The following is a 17016-nucleotide window of genomic DNA, read 5'->3' as shown; positions in this document are numbered from 1 at the left end:
AACATACATTAATATGAGTCGTTTTCTAAGGTGTCATGAAGCTTCATTTCGGAAACCTAACGTCTTAAAATAATTAATCCGCAATATTTCACGAAGGAAGGAAATTTTGTTTAGACCAGTAAATCCTGGTTTGTGGATATGACGTCCAACTGTTTATGTCAAAATACTGCAGGCCAATATATTGGCTCATGCAGGAGGGGCTATAGAAGACAATTAATATGAAAAATACCAAAGGGATACATGCGGTTTCAATGAATAAGCAACAAAAAAAACAGCACTCATTGACTCAAGGAAACGCTCCTCGGGAGCTTTACTGAAATTAGAGAACTGGAAACTGGCCTCAGAAAGAAAGTTCCAGTCGGAAATAGTCCGTGGAAAAAAGCTGAGCTCGAAAGAGTCAGTTCTTGCAAAAATGAGGTCGAGCAAATGAATTCGTCAATAGTGGTGTTCGGCACGATAATTGTTTGAAAATTTCGGGGCGGGGTATGTTTAATATATGTGTTCAAAGTTTATGCATAAACAATAGACGGGAAATTTTTCTGCGTACTTCAAGTAGTGGAATATGATTGCTTTCATTAGAGTTGTAGGTGAGTCTATCCTCCTGTATTTGTTATAAATAAACTTAACCGCTTCTCTTTGCACAATCTGTATCTGTACCATCTCTAACTCAAAGCCGCAAAAACCAACGTCGATCCCGATGGGCGCATTTCAATACAGGGAAAAAAGCAAGAATATCTGACTGCCATGCGATGTCATCGAACGTCCATAACGATCAAGTAGCAGAAACTGATTCGAACCTATTCGCTACGGCATCTCCCATAGCCAAGAGGTAATGAAGCAGATATGAAGAAAAATTAGACAGGACACTTAAGCTCCGCCTTAAGGGTACGGCGCGATAGCGTAATGGATTAGGCTTTCTATTCTGAGCAGTTTGACACCTTTGAACCCTTCTTTCCAATTTTTTATTTTTTTCAGTTCTTTAATTAACCAGGTATATACAATGATTTCATTAACTCGTCATCGCCTATCACACACCAATCAATCATCAATCACTTGAGCAACAAGTTACCATGATAAGATGTTTTTTACGCAGCCCCAAATTACTTCCGACTCGTGGTGCCAACTACGCCGACGGGTTTTCGACTGCACGAGCTCTACATGCTGCCGCGTAAAAATTCTCAGATGACAGACATCAGTATTTTACTTCGGCGCGAATTTCATCACGATCTGGGTGTAAAAAGACCTAGCTGACCTCCATTACCTTGGAACACACAAAAGAAAGGAGGGGACGTGATACCTGAAGAAAGCTGGATTAATTGTAACTTTTTGCGAGCATAGTTATATCTGACGACCACTCCGCAAACATAAAGAATGAAGAGAAAGAAAGGCCCGATTCGCAGAAACAGCAAAGTTAAAACATAAGCATTCCGCCTCTTAAACATGACCATTGCTCATGCATGTGGCAGTTAATGCTTTTCATCACCACCTATAGGCCTACATAAGCTGCTAGTAAACGAACTTCATTGAAATAGAGCTTGTCGGATAGTTTTTAACGGCCTCTTTCTCAAGAAAACTCTAGTGCGAGGGATTTGAAATCAATGCGTGTAACGTTTTTTGAACCTTTGGTAGGAAAGTCACTCATTTCTCTGTGACTCTCTCCGCCCATGCAAACTTTGTTGCAACTCTGTACTTTATAAACACGAATCCTTAGCTGAAAACATTTTCTCTAACTAGAAATCTGCATTTTCTTTTCCGGCAACCAACAATTTGGATTTTACGAACACAAGTTTCCCGGAGCCATAATCCTGGTCTGGTAAGAGGTTTATTCTTACTATTTTTATAACATGAAACATTAACAACGGGGAGGATGACTACCAATGAGGATGACTACCAGTAGTCAGCACCTAAGGCTGTTATTAGGAATTCCTTTCAATAAGCAGTGACGGGAGACTCCGATGCAACAACAGAAAACTGGTGCTCGTTTAAAATGACATGCTATTAGAAAGCCTAACGAATTTTCCCACCTTCTCGGTCATAAATAATATTCTCACATGTCCGATTGCATAAGAACTGCACCTCAAGAGTAACATATATGTTCTCGGTGTAAGAGAATTCGCACCGACCGACGCGCATTAGGCGTGCAATCTTATTAGATAATTGAGATATTCAAAAATATCGATGCAAATGGAGGCGACAGGATGCCATGCTTCGAGGATTATCTGTTGCAGCGCTTTTTGTGGCAGAAAACTGAAAAAATGACTGTGGAGCTAAAGATAAATAGTACTTATGTTTTTCGTTGTGCTCAATAAAGTGTCTTCCGGTACTGACTAGGCAACAACGAAAGCTCACCATTTTTCTCCGTCTGCTTGCCGTTCAGAGTCTCTCTGTCTGTTGTTGCCAGGAAGAAAGAAAAGGAAAGTGCACAGGCCTGCCCACTGGCTCAAGGCGAGCCACAATCGCTACCACGTGCAGATAATAGGAGAGTTGAAAGATGGGATAGAAAGACAGGATAGTAAAGATGCGCGGTATAAAGACCAACGCCGATCCAGGAGGCAGTGCAATACCGGGGCAACCGGTGGCGGAAGTGAAGCAACCTTCAAACTCTCCGCCACATTTCCAAAAAATAAGTCCAATTGGGACACGTATAAGATAATCTACGGGGTCCGGACCATCCTTCAGAGTTCAATAGGAAAAGGCCAACAACCCTAGATAGGTATAGCCATTGAGAAATTTGTGGATGCATAGTGTCTCTTGCTTGATAGTTGCAGAAATTTGATCGCTACTGAGTATCATAGCTATTGCTCATAGTGCCGAACAAATCTATTTTCCAGCCACTACTTGACTTTTGTCATAACCTAATGGTAATGACTGAACAACACGTAACGATTTTGCCATTGAATTATTCGATACTGCGTTCATTAGAAGGCACTTGATGTCGCGTGCAATCATAAACACGAGTAAACTAGCTAAATTTTCAACTTTAGGACGGGATCACTTATTTCATAGCTCTCTGGGCATCAAGATGGGGACATTCATACTTTCGGGTGGTTTTTCCAGAGGAATATTTATTGTGGCATATGATGACTATCTACTCACGTCTCTTAAGAATAGCAAAAAAACTTAGATTTATTTCTTTTGAAGACAAGATACATTATGAGAAAATGAGCAAGAGCCGCTGGGTCCATCCTGCCCTTTGGTAATGCATCGGCATTGGTTTCCTTATGGGATAGTACTTTACACCTTTTACCCACAAGACGGTTCAAGTGTAATGAGCTCTGAACTGTCCCAGAGGAGTGTCTTGTTCTTTCATGTATGACATGGCATCATCCATACCATCAGAGTAGCCAGCTCTGTGGGTTACTGTATGGCAAGGAAGAAATAGGTGTTTTTGTTTTTTTTCTTGTGATGGCATATTTAGAATAAATACAACTGTAGACCTTCCGAACAAATACGAGAAAAAATGCAACCAGAAGCGTGTTTTCCTTTCGCAGCTGCTTCAATCGAAAGAGGACCTTTTCTTGGTGGGTGTGTCTGCCGGAATGATCGACTTACAACAGCACAGGTGTTTCAAGTCAACGTTGGTGAAGAATGTCCGTGGTGAAGGACAACCGCGTATGGTGCACTACGACAATAAAATAGCGGTGAGTAGTGTTACATTCATTCTTGTCGATTATGACACATCATTTCTTTGAGGAGCTTGTGCTCCTCACCAGCACCTGGAGCGCAGCACCAGCATAAAATTTTCAGTGCTACGTGCATCATTTATTTTGAAACAACTGCACGCAGACACCAGGACTGACGATATCAGCGGTGCGCTTACAATAAGCCTACTTAAGAGTTCCGAGTCCTCCGAATCTAAACGACAGTTTAGATTTACATTCAGCGTAGGCATTTGCTTTGAGCTCCCGAATCAAGAAATTAAATGGAAGGGAGGAATGGCACTTACCTATACACCTGTGCCCCGAACTAAGTATACGTAATCATGAGGTGGAGCGAGGTGTCAAAACAAGACACCGAAAAACACTTGCAAAGAAAAAAAAATCTTGTGCTTAGCCCGTGCCTCGTGCTTATACTTAGTCGTCTTCAGGTGGGACGAGGGGTCACAACAAGACGTCGGCAGTTGGAGCAGTCGGTGTTATGATAAAACGGCCCAGGAAAATGTAGCCTATTTTTCACAGTGCGGGAGGTTCATGGATACTGCAAAGGCAGCGCGTTGTGCTCTGAATGCTGCAAGACTGCAGGAGGCTACAGCCTCAAATGTGCTGTGGGTTGAAGAGGGAAAGAATGTTCTCGGAACGGCGCCGACAAATGCACTGCAGTAAAAAATGCTCCCGTACCTTGTTGAAAGCTGAAAGGCGGTCCTTGCCTTAACCCACAGTGCCCTTTACAGAGCAGCGGCGGTTTTTTGGGCATTGCCTATTCGAAAAACGGTTCCTCGCCCATATCCACCGTGCTTGATCTTGACGGAACGATGGTCTGCTGAGGCGTGCCTTTACAGCAGCCTAAAAATTGGGTACGTAGTACTGTGGAAGGACTTAAAGTAGGTTTTCTGCATCATACCCTCGTTAACTCCTCACACCTAGTTTCATTTGATTAAAGGCACCCGAACAAATAACCTTCCAAAATAATGAGCACCAATCTGATCTAAGGTCTACGTCCCGGGGCGGCATCATTCAACTCCCACCAGGGGTACTGCTTGCCCTCCACCACGGAGAGAGCTGCGCGAATAACAACGCCACACAGCGTGGACCGCATGGAGCGTTTTTTGCCCGCGAAGTCGCGTCGCGCGCCCGACGCCCGCGCCGGCGTCGACGAATTCACTCCCTCATGGTCAGCAGCCGAGCGGCGTTTTTTTTTTTGCTGCACAGTTGTGCGATGCGCGCGCCCTCCATCCATACTGAATTCAGAGACAGATGAGCAGGAAGCGAAGTGAAGCCAATGGCTCTCGCGCGCATCCACCATGCGAGCGAGTCTCCCTCGGCAGGGTAATTGTAGCCGGCTGCACCGGGGCGGCCCCGTCCAGAATCACGTGACGCTCGCTCCGGCCCTCATTGGTCCTCTTTCACAGCCCTCTCCCGGTGTCGGCGCGGCGTCGGCGATTTTATCGGTTCCGCCAGAACCCGACGATTTGGCAAAACCGTCCTCTCCAGCGGCAAAAAAACGCTCCGCTGCCGTCGACGAATCGCCCGGAAAAATCCTCCATGCGGGCCACGCTCGCCTCCGACGCCGCGTGCTTGCGGGGCAATGCGACTCAAATTTGTGGACATTCTATCGTTGACCTTCGTCGCTGCCGCCATCGCTGTACTGATGTATTTTCATTACATGACGATCAAGCACGTGTCTAGCAATAAGCCGGTGTCGTCGCCTTTGTTGGCCCGATCACCTGATCGCTTTCTCCGAGGTGGAATTAACATGCGACAGTTTGAACACAGCCGCTTTAGCTGCCAAAAAGCCGCGATGGCGGTCCGAGCGCGCCACAAAGGCTCCACGTTACGGGTGGTGAAAGGTGTCCCTTGTAGTGATTGCTTAAGGCTCCAATAGGACAACTTAATTGCGGTTGGCCGCACCGCTACCCAATTCGGCGATTGCGAGGAGTGGCTTGCAGCGTTGTTCACGTGTTGGGCAATGTCGTTGGATTACTGAGAACTAAATGTTTACAATACGTTTCTCACTCTATAAAGCACTTGTAAATATTCTATATTAGAAACACAATAGTTACACGCTCATGCGCAAAACATTTTGACCTGAGATCTAGGGAGGGTCCCCTCTTCCTTTGCACTACCTATAAGGGTGCTCCTGAGTGGCTTTCATTACGTCGGGCTACCAAAGAAAAAATAAGAATAATAAGCATACCATTTGTTAGGTAGGGCTAGCTAAAAGGTAATAAATATAATACTGCCCCATTAGTGCCGGCATAGAAAAAAAACGGCCAGCTCCTCCGGGTTAGAGGATGCATTGAGACAAAAAAGAGATGGTGGTCTCCCTCGCACTGCGGCAACAATTGCTGTAAGGCAACTTTAAAGCAAAGTTTAAAGAAACAGAACATATTACCGCTGCACGAGTCACTAAGCATAGCAGCCAGTATTACTGTATCAACAGCATTAAAAGCAATTGCATCATTAGCTTGACAACGTGCACTGCCGGACAAAGAACTCTCTCATATCTCTCTAAGAAACCCTGCTCTGTGCCACAGCGGCCACCGGATACCCGCAAACTTGTTAATGCCGTCCGCCCACCTAACTATCTGCCGCCCGCTGTTACGCTTGCCTTCTCTTGGAATCTACTCCATTACCTTTAAGGACAATCGGTTCTTTTGCATTTGCATTTTACATACCCTGCCCAAAGTAAATTCAACACTCAAAAAATGACCATGTGCACCAGAATAGCAGACTGTCGGGCGAGTTGGTGCGTGTTGTCGATATATAGGGTCATGGACGATAACAAATAAAAGATACACACATGCATCTCTGTTGCGTGTTAGCTCCCCTTCAATCTTGAAAAAATTGAACCAGCTAGTAGTGATAATCGGAATTATCACTGCCGTATTAGGCATTTAAATGGTTTGCTCTGAATAGAATATATTTGGGGTACCACAGAGCACGGCTGATGTATACGCATGAACACTCATTTTTCTGTTGTTTGCGATGTTTTGAAGGAGAAACTTTATTTGGATACGCTGCAAAGTTGTCGTATGAATGTCTAAAGGTGCTTTTTTATCGCTGCCTAACTTTTTGCCAATTCAACCTTCTACTTGCTGTCAGAGTTTCCTTAAACAGCATGTTAATCGTGGTTGTTTATTTACAGCATACTTTTGCGAGAGTTATGGCTTCCATCATTAGCTGTCGGTGTTAAATTTGGCTTTCGTATTGGCACAATATATTTTGGAGTCTGCAGTATTGAGTGGGCACTGGCGAGCCAGGGAGTAACTGCCTTTTCTTTTTTTTTCAGGAGGATAAGTGGAAATGGACGTACGTAATGTATTCTTTTTGTTTGCACACACGAATTTGCCGAAACGATACTAAAATTAAATGAAATGGAAAATTTTTAAAATGAGAAGCTCCCCAACAAAAAACTGCCAGACAGCCGTTTTATTCTCACTTTGTAAACCAATTGAATATTATGTTATGGCATTAGAATATATGGCATATGAGACGTCGGATATAAAATTAGCCCCATAGGCTAGATATAAGTTACGGCAACACACTGTATAATTCCCATTCAATGGAGAAAAGTGACGTCCTTAGACCACAAGTAACAATTACACGTTTCGATGAATCTAGATTGACTCCGGGCCAACACCTCTAATGGGATCGGGGAACAGCTAGACGGTCCGAAGAGATGTCTGTTCGTGTGCAGATAGACGTGTAAGGGTCCGCAAATGCAACCATTGAAGAATAACACAAACCTCGATGTAAAGGAAGACAGCAGGTTTTAATGTTATCGCTTTGCAAATGCATAATGTAATGATGTGTCCCTGTGTAAAACATTACTTAAGGAGATACCAAACGTTATTTTGGTGACCCGGAGATAATATACTTTTATGCGCAGCTATCATAATAGAGAAGGTTTATGGTGTGGTTTATGGGGGTTTAATGTCCCAAAGCCACTCCGGCTATGAGGGACGCCGTTAGTGAAGGGCTCCGGAAATGTCGACCACCTGGGGTTCTTTAACGTGCATTGATATTGCACAGTACACGGGCCTCTAGAATTTCGCCTCCATCGAAATTCGACGCCGCAGCCGGGATCGAACCCGCGTCCCTCGGGCCAGCAACCGAGCGCCATAACCACTCAGCCACCGCGGCGGATTATAAATCAAAGGGAAAGTAAGCAAAACGTAGAGTGCGTACAAAATTTTATCTCCCCCCTGGACAAGATTTAACCTTCGAGCTGCTGCAGATCTGCTGTTCTTAGGAAAGCTGTTGTCGGTTGTTATATTCTTTTTGTAATTTTATGACGCCGGTATTGTTTGAACTAGTGCTAAGTTACATACCAGTTAAAATGTGCTGATGATCATGCCGTCACAAATTTCAAATATTTTTCTAGGAGGGTCCGTATTCGGATGAAAGTGCTGGAAAACGGTCAGCAAATCGGTTTGATAGACGGTAGGTCTTTTCTGCTTTCCAAGACTAGTCAAACAGTGTAACTGATTGACGTTGTTCAGTCTCTGTTTTTCGGCTATCACATGTTTAATTACACTTTTCTCCGTATTACCGCAGAGAACATGCCGCACTAGTCTGTGCTACACTTTTAGCGAAACCTGTGTAACCTAGCTCAGTAAAGTAGTAATCCTCTGGACCAATTTTTAATAAGAGTTGACATTATTCCGTCAAAAGAGTATCAATTATTCCTTCCCAGTCGGTTTTTATGCGGTCGCAATGAAAATATTTCCTTCGAGGAGTTGCTATTCAGGGTTGTAAGAAATTTTTTTGACAACCATAGAGTTACGTTTTGCAGACAATGGCCAGAAATTTATTTCAAGACTATTAAATTAACTAATGAGGAACTAGGGGCGTTTATTTGATTTACTGTAGAAATTCGCTTCTTGATTCTCTGCTCTGGTAGGAGCTTTTCTCAACTGGCTGCAATTTGGGAGCTTTTCCAAGGCAGTGAAAAAAGGGGCGATGTAAAATTTTATAACAGCTTGATAGAATGTGTAGAAATTGAAGAAACATAAATATTCCTCTCGGATTCAAACTTGATGGAAGGAGCAGATCACTTCTTCATATTTCAGCAGGTAATCTAGCGCGAACTATCTGATGACATTCAAAAACCGCGCCATGGTAGTAGGTTCCACCTCAATTTTATTCAGTTAGGCAGGCTGGAAGAGATGGAAACACACCCTGATAAATTGTGCAAGACACGGCAACGTAGTCTTGCAACCTTGTGCAGCAGGCAAATTTGCACATGTACACACTGCATCGGATCCATGGCTGCCATAAAAGCGCCGTAGCGCTTGTAAACTTTTTTTTTTATTCAGATACCCTAAAGGCCCTTATGGGCATTACATAGGGGGGGGGGGGGGTAACAACAGGATATTTCAAACACAATTAGGGGGGGGGGGGGCAAGGCAATATAGAACATCGCGGTAAGGATCACCGAATACAACAAGAAAATATAAAAAGAAAAAAAGGAGAGAGAATTGCATACATGATGAAAAAAAAAAAAGAACAACAACAACACTCCGTACAAAGCATGTAGATACAATTACAATGCGTCAAAGGCATAAAATTCTGCTTTTACCCAACATGCGTAAAACTGCGTTTCAAATTACTTACAAATGAGTCATGATCACGTATAGAAAGAATTTCTTTTGGCAGCTTATTCCAGTGATGAATAGCTAGAAAGAGCGGTGATTGTCGCAGGAGATTCTTACGCGCAAACATGGGACGCACTTTGAAGGGATGGTCGAGGCGGGGGAAAATCTTTTGTGGGGGTTTGATATGGGATGCTGTAAAGGATGACGGGGCATGATACAATCTGTGGAAGTGGGAAAGTAGTGCTAACAGTCGTCGTGTTTCTAGAGACGGTAATTGGAGACACTTTTTGATAGCCGTGATGCTGGATGTTCTAGAGTATGTTTTAGTGATGAAGCGTGCTGCTTTATTTTGTAAAGATTCCAGCTTGTTTATTACGTAAGTCTGATTTGGATTCCATATTATGGAAGCGTATTCAATCTTTGAGCGAACTAGAGCTGTGTAAGCTAATAATTTAGTTGACTGATTTGCTAAATATAAATTTCGCCTAATGAAACCAAGTGTTTTATTTGTTTTCGAAATTATTTCATCAATGTGATCATTCCACGTAAGGTTAGAAGTTAAATGGACTCCCAAATATTTTAATGTATACACATTCTCTATGCATATGCTGTTCATAAAATATGAACTTAAGTGAACGTTACTGGCTCTGGTAAATGTCATAGTTTTTGTTTTAGAAACATTAATTTCCATTTGCCATTGCTCGCACCAAAGTGAAATTTTGTTTAGGTCGGCCTGTTTACGAGCGACTATGAAACGGACTGCTGTGAGTCACATACTGGTTTGACTTAATTCGTCCAAACAATGAGTACTTTTGAATTATGGGAAAGCTAACAAAATTATCATATTTATATCGGCCGTGCAGGAAGTGTTTCTCGGAATCTATTTTTATTGAAACACACACTACATCAAGTTATCAGGGTTAATAAAATTGTTTTTAGCAGATGCTGGCTCCTGCTTACAATTTCTGCGGGGCGGAAAACCCAATATCAAAATTAATGATCATAGACAGCGGTGCTGCAGTTCAGTTTTAAAGTTTCGTTTGCATGATTTTTCAAAATTTTCAGCGCAGAACTGGTGTACAACCATTATTTTTTTTCCAGCCATCGGTATTTGTAATCACAGAAATTCTTTCCACACGAGAGAAATGGTATTATTATAATCACTGCGCGAAACTTACGCGAAAATTTTGCCTAAAAACCACGATTTACATTGTTCAAAACAATGAAATAAACACGCTTGTAACTAAACACACATGAGGAACAAAAATTGTAGCAGTTTGAAATGAAAGTTTATTCTTTGCAGAGAGCTATAATGGACGGCGAGTGCAATTCACGGTGCATCACTTTGTATATTGTGCTTATCACAATTGCAAAATTTCATCAAGCAGCCCTAAGAAGGCGTCACCGCTGTTTTTGCTGCACTCAAAGCCTAAATTTTGCATTACCGTGAGGAGCCACGCCTCGAAACATGTTTCTGAGTATTTTTAACACGCATAGAATCAGGCGCAGGATTTTTATGTTTTATGAGGTTAAACATTCCAAAGCGACTCAGGCTATGAGGGACACTGTAGTGGAGGGCTCAGAATAATTTCGACCACCTGCGGTTATTTAACGTGCACTGACATCGCACAGTACACGGTCCTCTAGCGTTTCGCCTCCATCGAAACTCGACCGCTGCGGCCGGAATCGAATCCGCGTCTTTCTGGTCACTAGCCGAACGCCAGAACCACTGAGCCAACGCGGCGGGAGGATATGAAGAGCGTTCGCTCTTACTAATCATTTTTTTCGATTTTATGGGGTCTGCTACCACCTCCCTTGGGCGTTAGATTTTCGAAGTCAGAAGAATTCAAGATCGCGGCCCCCATAGTAAATTGATATAGCAACCCAACTGGCGATTGATTGGTGACGTTATTAGTATATATAATTGTTGAGTGATTGGTGGCGTCACTGACATATCCAATTGGTGATTGACTGGTGACGCCACTTATAAATGTAAGATGTCGGCCAATGGTAGTAGGTAATTGACGTGAAATAAACGTACAAATGCGTATTTCCATTGCTCTATTTCACTTTAATCTCATTCACATCAATTCTAGCAAACCAAAAAGCTAACGCTCGTTACTTCTTCCAGACGGTGGCGGCAACTTTTTCATCTTTTAAGAAAATCGAGAGATCGTGTAACGGCCGCTCATGATGCTTCGTTAGTGGTCCCGCGCCAGTAAACCCTTTGAGGACAAACGAGCTGCGTGTTGGGGCAAAAAGTACATGTGATAACACAGTGAAAAAAGTGCTGCGCTTCTTTCACAACCCTCATGACGACTGCATACAGGGAATAATTGCTTTACAGGTTCGAGAACACTGACCTCTCCGCGAGCTTTAAAAAACATTAACATAAAGTGGTAGTTTTTGAGTCTCCAAAAATTGGTGGCTTCGTGTTATATATTGAAATTCACAGAAGGACGCGGCTCCATCGGCTTCATTGTATTCTACGATTCTACGCACACTAAACAAAATTCACCGCGATAATTTGGACAACCTGGGGATCTTTAACTTGAATTGACATCACACAGCACACAGGCGCCTTCGCGGTTCACCGCCATCGAAACGCGGCTGATTTTTGGTAGTTTTTAAAGGGGGAGGGGGGAGGACCGGGCCGGCCTTAGTGGTGTCCAGTACCTTAATGCCCGTCGGTGAAATACGCTGTAGGTGCATAGCTCGCCGAAAATTTACATTGACCTTTCCTGTGAATTATATGCTAACGACATGATACAGAAAACTCTAACTCAATGTATGAACGCACTATTTGAAATTTTGATTGATGAAATAAAAAGCCATATTTTCCTGCCATTAACAGTACATGAATGTATATTGAGAAGCGAACCAAACAGCGTGAGGCGATGAATAATGCTAGAATTCAAGCCTCTTATGACTCTAATTGGCAATACTCTTCAAAGAAAGAATTGCATTGGAACAGCGTACTATAGCAAGGCAAGACGAATGATTATATTTTGGTAAAATGTAATAACAGGTGATGACTTGTCGTATTCTCAGCTGTTTGCGATGAAGCTTAATCGTACAGCCAATCAGACTATGTTAATCAACAGTGTTCTGTCGATGATAATTCAGTAAGGCACGCGGTTGAGTTACCACTCGTTGGCTGCCGCGGAGCCCTTAAGAGCATAAACTTAACAGTCCTCTCCGCAAAAGAACCGTAGTATGGCTGCTTACGACGCACTTTCTAACAGGCCTTCTTTGGACGAGCCTTCTTGAGAGACATTAAAACACCGCGTAGAAAAAGGAGGCAATAAAAGACAATATAAATGTTTGCACTTGACAACGTTTTATTATAGGGCCACTACATAATGGTCATAATGCACACATTGCCATTTTTGAGCTTCGGGTTTCTTGGATTTCCAAACGCTTTGATCTCGACGATACATATCATGATGAGCATGTCATTTGGTCCAAGCTACTAAAGATAAAAACACCATGAACGAAGTCTTTTGGGTCCAACGTTTAGAGGAATCTGCACATAGGTGGCTTAGATTTTAATAAGGCCGTAATTAGTCACTGGCATTCACCCATGCACAGCCATACAGCTACAAATGAAATGAAGTACATTTTCACCGTGTAACCGTCAGATGTCTTTATTTCACAGACCACGCAGGCTTACTGAAACCTAGCTCCTCAGCGTCAAGCTGCGTTTTCAATTATTAGAGAAATTAACTCGAATTTCGCAACATATTTATCTCGAGCACTGTTGTCGGAATGAAAGCTTTTTTTCCAGCCCTGCTAGCGTTGATTATTTTATGTGCCCCCAATAAGCACGTGATAGCGCAAAATGCTTAAGGAATGTTGGTTCTTTCCAGCGGCCCCAGTCCGCTCTCGAGCGGCTTGCGGCTTCTGTGGAGTGGGTAATTTGGATTTTGATGTTTTTCGGATAGAGATGTCATTCTGCAAATCGAACTGCCACATTCTACTTATGTTACGCTTCGGTTTCCTTTCTCTGCCTCCCGTGAGGACCAGAAACTGCAGCCATGATAAAAATCACATTGCTTTATGAGTGGTCGCAATGAGCCGGCAAGTTTCTTTAACTTTTGGTGGACAAGAACCGCCGCAGAGGCTCAGTAGTTAAGGTGCTCGTCTACTGATCCGGAGTACCCATTGTTCGTACCCGACCGCGGCGGCTGCGTTTCGATGGAGGCGAACTGCAAAAGCCGCCCGTGTGCTGTGCGATGTCAGTGCACGTTAAAGATCACCAGGTGGTCGAATTAACTCCAGAGGCCTCCACTACGGCACCTTTTCTTTTTCACTCCCTCCTTCATCCCTTCACTTTCGGCGCGGTTCGGGTGCCCACCGAGATATGTGAGACAGATACTGCGCTATTTACTTTCCTCAACACCTAATTTTCATTTTTGTCAATTTTTTCATATTTTGACAGGTATGTTAGCCAAATGCATTTCTATTATATTAGGCGATAACATAAAGCAATTGTTCTCTTACAACCCGGCGTCAGCCGTCATCCTGCGTCAATCGCAAGAGATCTCTGATTATAAAAAAAAATCACTGATGTAAAATCGCCGTCATTGGGTTCCGAACCTGTAGCACATCTGCGGATCGAGCGGGCACGCAATGCACAGGCTACGAAGGATCGTTGGTTCGAGCTTGTTAGAGGGGCACCTATTGAACGCTTTGTGGTGTATATATCTTGATAACGTGCGTTCTGAATGAGTTTTGATGTTAAAATAATTAAAAAATACAACTACCTATAAATATGCTATTGTTAGGCGTCAAATACTGCACGGGATGAAAAGGCGGTATTCTGGTGCTTCGCTGTATTAAAAAAAAAACGGTTCGTATTTGTATGAGTACGTAGTGGTGCAATAAGTTTTGCAGTGTTACGAAGATAATGATTTGCCATGGTGATTGGTAGTCGATAATGGTGACTGGTAATCGTTTATGGGATCGGTAACTGTGACTCTAATCGGCGATCATGATTGGTAAAGTAAATGAGCATTGGTGATCGGCGATAAATGAGAAAGAAAGGAATAAAAGAGAAAAAAAGAAGCAGAAGGCGCTTCCGCGCCTACTCGTAAGGCGGAGCTTAAGCGTGCTTCTAATTTTTATTTCAGAAAACTCCAGAGTACCACCTAGAATAACCCTTCCTGCACTGGGCAATCTCCGGTACCAAACCAGTTACCCTGTTCTCCACGCCAATGAACACTGCATCATTCTTGCGCCTTTTCCAGAGCTTGGTAGTAAGTGAGATTTTAATTAATCTAGTAGAGCTGAAAGATAGTGCTCAATAGCGGTAATACTTGGTCTCTTGTCAAGTCAATTGAAAATTATGGCAAAACAAGTACACAACAGAAACGTGGGACGTTAACACAAAATGGTACCTAGAAATGCGCGAATGTTGGCGGGTTCGAATAGTAACTTATTATTCATATTAAATTCAAAAACTCTGCATGGTGTTCCTGAGCGGAATACGAAGTGTTTTTCAAGCGGTAGCCTGGAAAATCGCGGTGTTTTTGTGAAAGTAACTCTGCGAGTTGCGGTGCACAGAAGCACCGAGTGTGCAGCTACAGATCATTAGCGTTCAAAGCGTTCTCGGAAAAGAGGACAGCGACCTTGAATGCGTTTCAAGCGTATGCGACGGTGTCTTCGAAGCTCTAGTTGTTTTCTAAGCAAGCATAAACACTGAGTATTTGGTGCTGAACCACACCGCTGCGGACGTGCTGACGCGAGCTTAGGCCTTTTTGTTGATGCTGTGAAAACGCGCTTGCATTAGTGGCGGCGATCACTGTGATTGAAGCTTATATGTGTTGTGTTTAATGGCGCATAAGCATCTAAAGCTATCATTCGCCAAACTTAAGGTATAAAAAATTGTTTCGTGCTGGACTTTATAAAAACATCTAAAGCAACGGTAATGTATAGGGCCTAAAATGTTACTCCATACCACCTAGTGAGGGTAAAGGGCAAACATTCTTGAAATGGCTAATGGTAAAATGTTTTAAAGAAGGTCAGGTAACCTCAGCGGCCATCCTTCGCGGAGCATGGATGTCGAGGCTCCCAACCAGTGAAATAGACACTTCAGCCATCGTCTCAGGAGTGAGAAAGTGACTGAGGTATATCAAAGGCAGTGAGAGATTCACAGTTTATCAAGAAAACCAGCTTCTCTTAAAAAGTTAAAAAGATAAGGCATGCCAGCAATTGCATGCCCACTTAAGAGTAGCGCTGGCTGAAAAGGAATACATTCATTGTAAAATTGAGTGAAACATGTCTGATGCTTAAACTGTTGTGGATGTGGGGAGCTGGAATAGAGGACAAACTCAAAGAAGCACTGCTATCGCTTTCGAGTTGGTGGTGGCCTTCGTAAGACCTGCTTCCTTTACACAATAGCTCCCTGGACACGGTTGGCGGGTTGCATCAACTGGACATGGTCAACTCTGGGACGCTTCAAGGTGGCCAAACGTTTAAAAATTACGCCCTTCAGTTCTCCTTTATTTTAATCGCGGGAAACAGGGATTTTGAAAACATTATCGCTAAATTCGCCACATTCATAACTCTGCACTTAAAAAACGCTTCGCTTGGTACAGAGCACGAAGGCCATGATTATTGTTGCTTTCAAATCTTAAGGAGCTGAGAATTCTTATGCCCTCATGCAGATGAATCGTGCTTGGTTTCACAATCAGAGAAAACTGTGAGATGTGTGGAATCACCAGGACCGCGACCAAAATGCTGAAAGTTCTGGGTCTTCCTCTCGAAGATATTTATTTTCGCATAGGCGATAGGCGTTTGCGGCCGCATCTACTGTGAAGCTCTTATCGGAAGTACTGCTTGAAAGGTTTTGGACTTACCTAGATGGCTAACAGTTGTTGCACGAGCTATCTCGAACACGGTCCGACGGCGAGCTTATGCCGTTTGTGTGAAGGAAGCGCGCCACTAATTTTAAAATTACGGTTTTTGAGATGAAGAGAAGCTTTTCGTTTTGTTATAGTAATACTAGTGTTGGCAGCAGATAAAAATTTGCCGTGGTTTAGCTCTGGTGAAACCTGGAGTGACGCGGTAGCTAGAGCTGGCCGAGTGGAACTTGGTCACGTGACGAACCACGTGATCAGCCACGGCGCCGCGCCGCCGGCAGCTGCTCCGCACAACGTGACCAACAATGTGACAACGTGGAGGCGCCGCCAAGCTCAAGGCTAGAAATGCTACCGTAATATAGCTATCGCTACGAAAACAGGCCAATCATCTTAACTAGTAAAGTAACTGATCAAATTTAATAGCCAACTTTCTGACTCTTACAGGTATGTGCCTGATTGCAATTAGAGATTTTGTAGCCGGCTGTTAGAAATAGCGAAATCAGTTTGAATTTATAAAATGCCATTACGCTCGCCGTGATGGTTCAATATATTTGAGCTACTTCTAGCACCGTTCGAAAACGTCTCTCCAGGGCGAAGCGCAAAGCGACGCCCATCAGATCGGGACGCTCCGTGACGCACGCATCACGTGATAATCTCTGCCTCTACCGAACTGCTGTGCTTCCCACTTCTCAGCACTTCGGTGCAAGGAGGCTATTCCATGGTTGTCAGACACCGACATCAAAGTTGCAGCAATTGCTCCAATTTGAGCGAACCCCAATCTAGAACGACCTCTAGTAATTCGCTGAGCAGCTTACGTACTATCACGTTCAATGTAACGTCAAATGTGAAATTGAAGTAGGAGCCCAGTAAACGAATTAGCGCGTTGTCAGAGGTGCT

The sequence above is a fragment of the Amblyomma americanum genome, chromosome 5, assembly GCF_052857255.1.
Source record: "Amblyomma americanum isolate KBUSLIRL-KWMA chromosome 5, ASM5285725v1, whole genome shotgun sequence".
Lineage (NCBI taxonomy): Eukaryota > Metazoa > Arthropoda > Arachnida > Ixodida > Ixodidae > Amblyomma > Amblyomma americanum.
Note: the sequence above shows the minus strand (reverse complement) of the source record.